The sequence below is a fragment of the Thalassophryne amazonica genome, chromosome 6 (genome assembly GCF_902500255.1).
Source record: "Thalassophryne amazonica chromosome 6, fThaAma1.1, whole genome shotgun sequence".
In the NCBI taxonomy this organism is placed as follows: Eukaryota; Metazoa; Chordata; class Actinopteri; order Batrachoidiformes; family Batrachoididae; genus Thalassophryne; species Thalassophryne amazonica.
The window spans coordinates 31,427,606-31,441,144 of record NC_047108.1 but is presented as its reverse complement, the minus strand read 5'-3'; the positions used below and the strand labels follow the sequence as shown (position 1 = coordinate 31,441,144).

The following is a 13,539-nucleotide window of genomic DNA, read 5'->3' as shown; positions in this document are numbered from 1 at the left end:
CGCCACAGCAAATCCAAGGTGGATCTGCATGTTGATTTGGCACAGGTTTTACGCCGGATGCCCTTCCTGACGCAACTCCACATCACATGGAGAAATGTGGCAGGGGTGGGATTTGAACCCAGAACCTTCCGAACTGAAACCAAGCGCATTAACCACTTGGCCACCACCCCTGCAACAGATGAAACTGAAAATAAACTACGGAAAAAAATAACCTTGACCTAAAATACATCTTAAATCAAATAAGACAACAAACCTGGAAAATATTTAGCAAATCAGATTCACAAAGTTATAATCCCTTCTATTAAAACACTTCAATGGCACTGAGCAACGAATCGTTAATAAATCAGCGGAAACAAAACAAAATAGACTCTGCCGTGCCGTTTAAATGAAGTTGCTAACAAGGCTCATTCTAAGGTCATTTGCACATAAACAGCGAAACGTATTTCTTATTAGTTAGAAATACGGGAATAAAACACCGGTATGGATGCAAAATCAAAAGATTGGCTGGAAAGTTAGCACTTAAGCTAGGTATTATTAGCCACAGCGAGGTAAAGACAAGTGTGACTGACACGCAACAACATCCATGTAGAATAATGCCGTTACTACAGTTAGATAAACTGTGTACTGATGAATTCGTAATTGTGTCCGCAACTGCTGTTAAAAACCTGGAAATTCTTAGAATTAAGATGAATGTTAGAATGAGAAAGCCTTAAACAAACCTGAAATACGCGCAGGGGTACTACGGCGCACCGGACGTTCTTCTGGTGTTTGTGCTCTATGGCTGTTCAGAGTTCCGTACCGCCACCTACTGTCCCGGAGGGTACTGCAGGTATAAAAAGCAAAACATACAACCATCAAGGTTGGGTAGGATTACTTTTAAATGTAATCCAAAAGTAATCAGATTACAAGTAATCCAAATGTATGTACATACATACATGTAATCCACATGTATTCTTTCAAAGTAATCCTACCCAACCCTGACAACCATTAAAGGTAATCCCATAAATGATTCAACGTGGAAATTCTTACACTTAATTTCAGAGTATTTGCTTGTGATGGGCCCTTTGGTGTTGACACATCAAAGCTTGTGTTGGCTACAGAGCAGTTGGAATTGAAGACCAGGTCTTCCTGGGTGGTTGCCAGCCAGGACCCAAAACAGTTCCATGGTGTCGTGTATGTGATCAAAGCTTGTATTAGTGCAGTGGATAAGAGAATATTTAAAGGGTAATCCTGCAAATGGTGATAAAAGCATCAAATTCAGCAGAAATACTCCTCAGACACTCCTCTTTTGAAAAAAATGATTGGCCACTTGACTTTTCAATCGGTGGTCAGGTAGGGGTCAATTGAAGACTTACACAGAGGTCAAAATTAAAAGATGCTCCAATCATATTGAAAAATATTCCACATTATTTGTCTGATCATAAAGATTCCAAAAAGGTATAGTTTGGACCATCTGTAACTGAATTCTATGGAGTTATGGGATAAAAACAGCAAGAATGGTGACAAAGGTCAGTTTCATTTTGTACAGGGGTCAAAAGTTAAAGTTGCTCCAGTTTTGGTAAAAAGTGATGCAAATTACTAGTTAAAACGGTTTTAAAAAGGAATAGTTTGGACCATGCATCATCCTTACTTATCATGTTAGGGGGTAACATATGTAACATACTGTCGCCAAGTGCTTGCTCACAGGGGGTCGGTTTGACCATTGGGGTTTTTACGTAATTATTGTATGGCCTTGCCTTACAATATAAAGCACCTTGGGGCAACTGTTTGTTGTGATTTGGCGCTATATAAATAAAATTGATTGATTGAATTGATATGTCACATGTCATAGAATCCAATAGACATAGACCTTGTTTGACCTTTACTTTGGAGACCAAGCATTCAACACTGTAAACACTAATCCATTTATTAGCCCTATTAGCTCAACCAATAATTTGCATCACTTTTTAACAAAACTGGAGCAACTTTAACTTTTGACCCTTGTACAAAATGACGCTGACCTTTGTCACCATTCTTGCTGTTTTTTATCCCGTAACTCCATAGAATTCAGTCACAGATAGTCCAAACTATACCTTTTTGGAATCTTTATGATCAGGCAAATAATGTGGAATATTTTTCAATATGATTACAGAATCTTTTAATTTTGACCTCTGTGTAAGTCTTCAACTGACCCCTACCTGACCACTGATTGAAAAGTCAAGTGGCCAATCAGTTTTTTCAAAAGAGGAGTGTCTAAGAAGTATTTCTGCTGAATTTGATGCTTTTATCCTCATTTGCATGATTGTTTCAGTTATCTGCTGCACTATATGTTTTTGATGGAAGAGATAGAGAAGATCTGTCTACGGATTGCAAGACAGGGGCGGAACCAATTACTGCCTGACATATTTTTATCTTCCACCAGATGTCGCTGTTTTGTGCTTTAAGGTCGATGCTTTACTTATAGCCTCATACACTTCATGATATTTCATCACACCATCACTTTGGTATTTGCATCCAAACGGATTGTGCACTTTTGGAATCATTCGTTTTTTTTATATGGTGCCCTTTTTTCATTGGACCATAAGTCATTGATCACACTAGCTTAATATAAAAACCCATTTTAAAAGAAGTATAAGTATAAGTCCTATACAGGCCCTGCAGCCCACTGGGCCCATGGTTATTCCCTGATACTGTAGCATGAAGAGGGTTAGTTATAAATTGAAAGGAATAGAAGTCTTTAGAAAAAAAGATACAGAACCAAAGTAAAGGAACGGAGTATTGCAGTAAATGGTGTAAAATTATGGAACAATCTCAGCAAAGAAATTAAAGAATTAAGGTCGCTTAAATTATTTAAAAAATGTATTAAACTAGATGTATTAAGTAAGTATGAAACTATGAAATAAGTCAGTGGGCTGTAAGGAAGTAAAAAAACATAATTTGTTAATAATGTTTAAAATGTTTTAAGTTTAAAAATGTAACCTGTCAGAGATGTAATCTATTAAATAATGGTCATAATTATGAAATAAGTCAGTGGTATGTGACAAGTTAAAGAAATACAATCTGTTAAATAATGTTGAATAATGACGCTGGATATTAAAAGATTGTATTGTAAAAAAGGGGCAGAAAATATAAGACTTGTTCTTCTCTCTGCTCCTTTTCATTCTGATAATTGAGATGCTTTATTTCTGCTTTTCTGTTTTTTTTTTTCTTTTAAATGAATGAAATAAATGAATGAATGAATGAATGAAAAGGGTGAGAATCGCCATCTCCTTCTGAATGGGAAACTAGTACAATACAGGTTATTTCCCCCAGCCAAGACTGGTACCCTTTTAGAGCTGAGTGAACTGGGAAAATGTGCAGTGGCTTGCAAAAGTATTCAGCCCCTTGGTATTTCACACATCTTAATTTGTTTGTGCCAGTTCAAATACCAAAAGTAAATCAGGTTTCACAGTATAAAAATAATTCTCAAAAATAATAAAAAAAAAAACCCAAAAATTCTAAAATCAAAGCAAATCTCCACAACTTGATATAAATTGATTAAAAATATAAAAGCCAAGATGATGGGTTGCATAAGTCATGGGCCCCTTTGGTATAATATGTGTAAATAATCAGTTGTATTGCCAGTATTCTTCAGAGCAGCTGATCTGCTCTGTGTCAGCCTGATCCCATCAGATCTCAGAAGCTAAGCAGAGCAGGATCTGATTAGTACTTGGATGGGAGACCTCTTTGGAACACCAGCGGCTGTGTGTGTTTCTCCGGGTAAAACTGGAGTTGCATCAGGAAGGGCATCCGGCATAAAACTCGTGCCAATTACCGATGCGGATCTGGTTGTATCCGCTTTGGCGACCCCGAACAAAACCAGAAGCAGCCGAATGAACAACAACAACATTGCCAGTATTCTTCAGACAAGTCAGGGGATGGATACATGAACATTTCCAAGTCACTGAATATGTCTTGGACTTTATTTTCATCAGTTATGAAATAATACAAACAATATGGCACTCCATGGTAAATCTGTGTGGAGTAGACAGTTCTCAAATACTGAGAGACTGTGCAAGAAGGAGAAGAGTGAGGAAAGCCACCAAGATACCCAGAAGAAGTTATAGGCTTCTGTGGCTGTGATTGGAGAAATTGTGCACAATGCAAATTTTGCATTTTGTATTCCCAAGTTATACAGTGTCATGATGAAGAGGTATAGAGGAGGATTTTCTTTCACCACAACATCAAATCTAGGCTTACATCTCAGATGTACCTTCTGAAAATTGTAGTTGAACTCTTTTTAAAAAAATTCAAATGATTCAATGAATCACATACGATGTCTGTCAATAAAGTAACGGTCCTTTTTATTTTTTTCAAAAACTATATGGATTTCATTCATATATTTTTACGTCAGACATACTTGAACCCTTGTGCGCATGCGTGAGTTTTTCCACGCCTGTCGGTTACATCATTTGCCTGTGAGCACGCCTTTGGAAGGAGTGGTCCTGCCCCCTCGTCGGATTTTCATTGTTTGGAAATGGTGGAATGAAAAGGACTTTTTTTCCATCAGAATTTTTTCAGAAGCTGTTAGAGACTGGCACTAGGAAACCATTCGAAAAATTTATCTGGCTTTCGGTGAAAATTTTACGGGCTTCACAGAGAATAAGGACCGTTACTACAGCTTTAAGGACCCCTTTAAGGACGCTCAGCGTGCCGCGCTCCTAGCTGCGACAACGTGGCACAAGCCACAGGACCATTTCTAAACGGATGGCTCTGTGGATACGAGACCGTCGTGTGCTCTTTCTCTGGTTATCACAAGAGCTGGACATCAGCCATTTTCCGGCAGATTTCACTTTTAACAAGAGATTTTGTCATGGAAAGCCGCGCGGATGCTTCGCGCATAAAGACCGATTCGCTTTGGAAGCGAGACAACGGAACACCTCCGTTTCGGCGTGTCAGAGGACAAGTTTGGACATGTCCAGCTCTCCACAATTTCTCTGATACTTACTGGACTGGTAAGCCTCCGCACGGCTTTCCATGACAAAATCTCTTGTTAAAAGTGAAATCTCACTGCGGTATTGTATCACTTCCTGTTCCGGAGCACAGCGGTGTTTTTCTGTATCTGTTAGCTGTTTATTCTGCGCAGTTAGATTGATCTAGTTATCTAGATTACGATTTGTTTCCCAGTGTAATCTTTACGTGCCTTAACTAAAGCACTCCTTCTGCTGAATCACCTATAAATTATTTACACATTATTCACTTTGCGTGTTTTTAGGAATCCGCTAGCTTAGCGTAGCTACTAGCTCTTAGCCGATTTAGCATGGCGGCTTCTCCTGTCTCTCCCGCACTTTTCTGCTCTGGGTGTGAAATGTTTAGTTATTCCTCGGCCTCCTTTAGCAGTAATGGTACTTGTAATAAGTGTAGCTTATTCGTAGCTTTGGAGGCCAGGCTGGGCGAATTGGAGACTCGGCTCCGCACCGTGGAAAATTCTACAGCTAGCCAGGCCCCTGTAGTCGGTGCGGACCAAGGTAGCTTAGCCGCCGTTAGTTCCCCCCTGGCAGATCCCGAGCAGCCGGGAAAGCAGGCTGACTGGGTGACTGTGAGGAGGAAGCGTAGCCCTAAACAGAAGCCCCGTGTACACCGCCAACCCGTTCACATCTCTAACCGTTTTTCCCCACTCGACGACACACCCGCCGAGGATCAAACTCTGGTTATTGGCGACTCTGTTTTGAGAAATGTGAAGTTAGCGACACCAGCAACCATAGTCAATTGTCTTCCGGGGGCCAGAGCAGGCGACATTGAAGGAAATTTGAAACTGCTGGCTAAGGCTAAGCGTAAATTTGGTAAGATTGTAATTCACGTCGGCAGTAATGACACCCGGTTACGCCAATCGGAGGTCACTAAAATTAACATTAAATCGGTGTGTAACTTTGCAAAAACAATGTCGGACTCTGTAGTTTTCTCTGGGCCCCTCCCCAATCGGACCGGGAGTGACATGTTTAGCCGCCTGTTCTCCTTGAATTGCTGGCTGTCTGAGTGGTGTCCAAAAAATGAGGTGGGCTTCATAGATAATTGGCAAAGCTTCTGGGGAAAACCTGGTCTTGTTAGGAGAGACGGCATCCATCCCACTTTGGATGGAGCAGCTCTCATTTCTAGAAATCTGGCCAATTTTCTTAAATCCTCCAAACCGTGACTATCCAGGGTTGGGACCAGGAAGCAGAGTTGTAGTCTTACACACCTCTCTGCAGCTTCTCTCCCCCCTGCCATCCCCTCATTACCCCCATCCCCGTAGAGACGGTGCCTGCTCCCAGACTACCAATAACCAGCAAAAATCTATTTAAGCATAAAAATTCAAAAAGAAAAAATAATATAGTACCTTCAACTGCACCACAGACTAAAACAGTTAAATGTGGTCTATTAAACATTAGGTCTCTCTCTTCTAAGTCCCTGTTGGTAAATGATATAATAATTGATCAACATATTGATTTATTCTGCCTAACAGAAACCTGGTTACAGCAGGATGAATATGTTAGTTTAAATGAGTCAACACCCCCGAGTCACACTAACTGTCAGAATGCTCGTAGCACGGGCCGGGGCGGAGGATTAGCAGCAATCTTCCATTCCAGCTTATTAATTAATCAAAAACCCAGACAGAGCTTTAATTCATTTGAAAGCTTGTCTCTTAGTCTTGTCCATCCAAATTGGAAGTCCCAAAAACCAGTTTTATTTGTTATTATCTATCGTCCACCTGGTCGTTACTGTGAGTTTCTCTGTGAATTTTCAGACCTTTTGTCTGACTTAGTGCTTAGCTCAGATAAGATAATTATAGTGGGCGATTTTAACATCCACACAGATGCTGAGAATGACAGCCTCAACACTGCATTTAATCTATTATTAGACTCTATTGGCTTTGCTCAAAAAGTAAATGAGTCCACCCACCACTTTAATCATATCTTAGATCTTGTTCTGACTTATGGTATGGAAATAGAAGACTTAACAGTATTCCCTGAAAACTCCCTTCTGTCTGATCATTTCTTAATAACATTTACATTTACTCTGATGGACTACCCAGCAGTAGGGAATAAGTTTCATTACACTAGAAGTCTTTCAGAAAGCGCTGTAACTAGGTTTAAGGATATGATTCCTTCTTTATGTTCTCTAATGCCATATAACAACACAGTGCAGAGTAGCTACCTAAACTCTGTAAGGGAGATAGAGTATCTCGTCAATAGTTTTACATCCTCATTGAAGACAACTTTGGATGCTGTAGCTCCTCTGAAAAAGAGAGCTTTAAATCAGAAGTGTCTGACTCCGTGGTATAACTCACAAACTCGTAGCTTAAAGCAGATAACCCGTAAGTTGGAGAGGAAATGGCGTCTCACTAATTTAGAAGATCTTCACTTAGCCTGGAAAAAGAGTCTGTTGCTCTATAAAAAAGCCCTCCGTAAAGCTAGGACATCTTTCTACTCATCACTAATTGAAGAAAATAAGAACAACCCCAGGTTTCTTTTCAGCACTGTAGCCAGGCTGACAAAGAGTCAGAGCTCTATTGAGCTGAGTATTCCATTAACTTTAACTAGTAATGACTTCATGACTTTCTTTGCTAACAAAATTTTAACTATTAGAGAAAAAATTACTCATAACCATCCCAAAGACGTATCGTTATCTTTGGCTGCTTTCAGTGATGCCGGTATTTGGTTAGACTCTTTCTCTCCGATTGTTCTGTCTGAGTTATTTTCATTAGTTACTTCATCCAAACCATCAACATGTTTATTAGACCCCATTCCTACCAGGCTGCTCAAGGAAGCCCTACCATTATTTAATGCTTCGATCTTAAATATGATCAATCTATCTTTGTTAGTTGGCTATGTACCACAGGCTTTTAAGGTGGCAGTAATTAAACCATTACTTAAAAAGCCATCACTTGACCCAGCTATCTTAGCTAATTATAGGCCAATCTCCAACCTTCCTTTTCTCTCAAAAATTCTTGAAAGGGTAGTTGTAAAACAGCTAACTGATCATCTGCAGAGGAATGGTCTATTTGAAGAGTTTCAGTCAGGTTTTAGAATTCATCATAGTACAGAAACAGCATTAGTGAAGGTTACAAATGATCTTCTTATGGCCTTGGACAGTGGACTCATCTCTGTGCTTGTTCTGTTAGACCTCAGTGCTGCTTTTGATACTGTTGACCATAAAATTTTATTACAGAGATTAGAGCATGCCATAGGTATTAAAGGCACTGCGCTGCGGTGGTTTGAATCATACTTGTCTAATAGATTACAATTTGTTCATGTAAATGGGGAATCTTCTTCACAGACTAAAGTTAATTATGGAGTTCCACAAGGTTCTGTGCTAGGACCAATTTTATTCACTTTATATATGCTTCCCTTAGGCAGTATTATTAGACGGTATTGCTTAAATTTTCATTGTTACGCAGATGATACCCAGCTTTATCTATCCATGAAGCCAGAGGACACACACCAATTAGCTAAACTGCAGGATTGTCTTACAGACATAAAGACATGGATGACCTCTAATTTCCTGCTTTTAAACTCAGATAAAACTGAAGTTATTGTACTTGGCCCCACAAATCTTAGAAACATGGTGTCTAACCAGATCCTTACTCTGGATGGCATTACCCTGACCTCTAGTAATACTGTGAGAAATCTTGGAGTCATTTTTGATCAGGATGTCATTCAAAGCGCATATTAAACAAATATGTAGGACTGCTTTTTTGCATTTACGCAATATCTCTAAAATCAGAAAGGTCTTGTCTCAGAGTGATGCTGAAAAACTAATTCATGCATTTATTTCCTCTAGGCTGGACTATTGTAATTCATTATTATCAGGTTGTCCTAAAAGTTCCCTAAAAAGCCTTCAGTTAATTCAAAATGCTGCAGCTAGAGTACTGACGGGGACTAGAAGGAGAGAGCATATCTCACCTATATTGGCCTCTCTTCATTGGCTTCCTGTTAATTCTAGAATAGAATTTAAAATTCTTCTTCTTACTTATAAGGTTTTGAATAATCAGGTCCCATCTTATCTTAGGGACCTCGTAGTACCATATCACCCCAATAGAGCGCTTCGCTCTCAGACTGCAGGCTTACTTGTAGTTCCTAGGGTTTGTAAGAGTAGAATGGGAGGCAGAGCCTTCAGCTTTCAGGCTCCTCTCCTGTGGAACCAGCTCCCAATTCAGATCAGGGAGACAGACACCCTCTCTACTTTTAAGATTAGGCTTAAAACTTTCCTTTTTGCTAAAGCTTATAGTTAGGGCTGGATCAGGTGACCCTGAACCATCCCTTAGTTATGCTGCTATAGACGTAGACTGCTGGGGGGTTCCCATGATGCACTGTTTCTTTCTCTTTTTGCTCTGTATGCACCACTCTGCATTTAATCATTAGTGATCGATCTCTGCTCCCCTCCACAGCATGTCTTTTTCCTGGTTCTCTCCCTCAGCCCCAACCAGTCCCAGCAGAAGACTGCCCCTCCCTGAGCCTGGTTCTGCTGGAGGTTTCTTCCTGTTAAAAGGGAGTTTTTCCTTCCCACTGTAGCCAAGTGCTTGCTCACAGGGGGTCGTTTTGACCGTTGGGGTTTTACATAATTATTGTATGGCCTTGCCTTACAATATAAAGCGCCTTGGGGCAACTGTTTGTTGTGATTTGGCGCTATATAAAAAAAATTGATTGATTGATTGATTGATGACATTTAAAAATTTTTAAAAAAGTTGAAAAATTTTAGTTTACAAACTAAAATTTTTCAACTTTTTAAAAAAAAAATTTAAATTGATAATTATACAAACATCGTGTAATGCATACAGCTCAAAAATAGAAAATGTGTACCTAAAAATATTGGAGTATGTCATTTCAAGTCATTATTTTTGCAGTATAAATACCATGAAATCACTCAGTCTGGTTCAGTACACACAACCAGTCATGGGGAAGACTGCTGACTTGACAGTTACCCAGAAGACACTCAGTGACCCCAACCATAAGGAGAGGCTCAGGTCATTGCTGAAAGGACTGGCTGTTCACAGAGTGCTGCATCAAAGCACATTCATGGAAAGTTGACTGAAAGGGAAAAGTGTGGTAGGAAAAGATGCATAAACAATAGGGATGAGCACAGCCTTGAGAAGATTGTCAAGCAAAGCTGATTCAAGAACTTCAGGGAGGTTCACAGGGAGTGGACTAAGACTGGAGTCAGAGACGTGTCCAGGAAAATGGACTACAAGTGTTAAGCCACTCCTGAACCTTAGACAATGTCAGAAGCATCTTACCTGGTCTCAGGAGAAAAAGAATTGGACTGTTGTTCAGTGGTCTAAAGTCCTCTTTTCAGATTAATTTTGTATTTCATTTGAAAATCAAGGTCCCAGAGTCTGGAGGAAGAGTGGAGAGGTGCAGAATCCAGTCTGAGTGTCGTGTGAGGTTTCCAGTCAGTGATGTTTTGGGGTGCTGTTTCATCTGCAGGTGCTAGTCCACTGTATTTGATCAACTCCAAAATCAATACAACCATCTCTCACAAGATTTTAGAGCACCTCATACTCCACCTGCTTACAAGCTTTATGGAGATGTTAATTTCCTTTTCGGCAGGACTTGCTCACTGTGCCGAAACTACTAGTAACTGGTTTGTTGACTGTGGTGTTACTGTACTTGAGTGGCCCCATAGACAATAACCTCAAGATTCTCTCTGGGTTATTGTCAAGAGCAAGATGAGAGACACCAGACCTATAGGCGAGCTGAAGGCCTCTATCAAAGCAACCTGGGCTTCTGTAACACCTCAGTAGGGCCAGAGTCTGACCTTCTCCATGATGCACTGCATTTACAGTTTACATAGTAATTCGTGCAAAATAAGCCCAAACCAATGCATAAATAAACATACTTTTCAGAAGCTTGACATTTCCGATTTATAAATACTTTTTGATTTTAGAAAAAATTCTAATATTAAGATACACATTTTGTATTTTTTTTGAGTTGTAGGCCATAATTATCTAAATTATTTTTTTCATTTTTGTGTAATGAGTCTAGTGTTGTGAAAGTGTCGTGACACGGACCCACAACAGGGGGCGTTAATGAACGGACAATGGATAAGCCAAAAAGTAACAATTTAATGTTGTGAATCGCACAACGAAGTACAGACAATAACAATATGGTGGAATGTCAATCATACACAAGGTGACGTGTGGCAGGCTCGAAGATAGAAGACGTCTGGCGAGAGAAGAGCCGGATCCCACACAGCTTCCACCACCAACGGATCTGAAGAACACCGGAGCTGCCAAGCCCCGCGCCCCAGGTGGCCACTGTCTTCAGCAGTCAGACCCGGTACTGCTGGCAGAGAACAGAGACAGTACTGATGAGTGTGAGTTCGCACACTCAGTAATCCCACAGTCAGTGTTTACTTAGGAGGGAGCACCTCCACCTCCAATCACACGCTCGTGCAGCTCCTGTCTAACCAATTATCTGGTTGGGGTGTGAAGCGAAGCCGTCGCTGATCACACCAAACGCCAATCCCACAGATAAGGCAACACCACAGGAAAACGGCTACAAAGAAGTTCAGACTATTAGTCAGCGTTAAATGTAGCAGAGAAATTACCTGAATGGTAGCTGATTTCTCGGCCGGGAGGTGGAGTTGCAGTCCGGCCTTTATGGTGATGGTGTTGAATAGTGGATGAGTGACAGCTGGTACGGATGATGAGTGACAGCTGTCACTCCCGGTTGCTCCGACGCCCTCTCGTGCTTGAAGCCCGCACTTCAAGCAGGGCGCCATCTTGTGGTGGTGGGCCAGCAGTACCTCCTCTTCAGCCGCCCACACAACATCTAGAATATAAAATGTGACAAACAATAATGAACATTTTCACAATAATCAAATTTTTTGAGATGCATCTGTATAGATATTCTCCTGCTATAAGCAAAAATCAGGCTTGAAATGGCTGATTCTAAAAATATGGGACTTTGCCATGAAAGGTGTTAAATGAATATCTATTTGGCTGAATCAGTCTTTGCTCTGTGCTGTTATTGTGCTCTATGTGCAGCATTGGTTGGTGTACATCTTTACCACCCCACAACTGTTGGTAGTATTACACATTACACACACGGACAGAAACTGACATAAACTTAACTACTCATCTGCCACTCACAGATATGCATGCTCCCACCCCATACACCCCTTTGTGTTCCTGTCCCCATCCTCCACCCCATCCCTGCCCCGCTGATGCCACTCCATTCCCCCTCCGGGGCACAGCGCGGCTTTAGCTGCAGCAGCTCCCCATTCTCCCCCACAAGCTGGCTGCGCGACCACGTGTTGCTGCCCCCCCCCACACACTTTCTCAATTCGGATGACGGACTGTTTCAAAGTTTAGCGTACATAAACAGTTAAATGTATATGTGCAGTTGTTTTAATTCTGATGTGTGCCATATGTTCAATTCCAGAAGCGCTGGTGGGTGATTCTTAGACTACGGGCACTTATTATGTCCTTTGATCATATTGTATGAAAAACAGAAAAAAGGGGAAATTTCACACTTTTATAGTTATCTTTACAATGAAAGTGTGTTAAGAAATTTGTTCTAGTAGTCTATGATGACTTTTTCACCTTTTTTCAGCATCATTATATGCAAATATTGCTGTTTTGTGCTTGTCCCACACCCAGACTTTTGATCTTCAATGATAAAAATGAATGGTAAAGAAACGTTTTTTCTAATGTTTTAAAATATCTCTGAATAAAATATCAGTAAAATAATCAAAACATAATTGGGGTATTCAATGTCATACAACTGTTGTGATTTTTTTAAACAAAATGTAGTTGTCCCACACTATTGCCGTAATTTCCACCACAACACTGTAATGTCCCTTTAAACAGTTTGTATGAAAGATTGTTTGGGTAGTTTCTATGGAGATAAACAGTGACATCAGAGCACATACGTATATATATAGCGCCAAATCACAACAAACAGTTGTCCCAAGGCGCTTTATATTGTAAGGCAATGGTGTGGTGGAAATTAAATTTACAAGGCCAATAGTGCCCGTAGTTAAAGAATCACCCTGGTAATATTCCCAAACTTTTTGTGTAAGACTGGTAGGTATCTGAGGCAAGATGCATACAAAAAATGTTTTGGCACATTAATGTGACCACAGCCGAACAGTTTACGAGAACACGATGTTGTGATGTCCCCTTTCTGAAGGGGGCGTGATTAGAAGCAGCTCCTTTTCATTTAAAGTGACAGGCTCAGATTCTGCATGCTTGTTAGAGACCTTAACAGAAGTTTAGTCAAGATGCTATTTTTGTTCATCAACTTCATTATCTGTTTTTAAAGACAGTGAGCTGTATTCGCTTGTCAGAAGGCATATAATATCACCCTTTGTAAGTGAAGTGGTTATGAGTTGTATCAATGTCGAGACGGACATACTGGAATGTGGACTGGGGATAATATGGCTGAAGGGACTGTTGTCTTGGAGGTTTCAAACTACGGTATGCCCTTCCTGGTTAGACGCCATTTGTTGCTGCTCAATTGGAAAGTTGCAACACCTCTTCTTCATAGACCTAGAGAACATTTGGTTAAAAAAATACATATAAAAACTAAAGAGAATTGG

At 40.4% G+C, this 13,539-nt stretch overlaps 1 protein-coding gene across 3 annotated transcripts in view; it reads right to left on the bottom strand.

The window, feature by feature from the left end:
- cdk11b (cyclin-dependent kinase 11B) overlaps nucleotides 1-772 on the bottom strand; it is a 121,636-nt gene extending 120,864 nt beyond the window's left edge. For 2 of the 3 annotated variants that reach the window (XM_034171934.1, XM_034171932.1), the window contains exon 1: nucleotides 720-772. The gene's annotated coding sequence lies outside the window, so the exon portion shown is untranslated. Of the gene's footprint in view, nucleotides 1-167; nucleotides 174-719 lie in introns of those variants that run through there. The other variant, XM_034171931.1, reaches the window with a different exon arrangement.
- Between the last annotated feature and the right edge of the window lie 12,767 nt (nucleotides 773-13,539).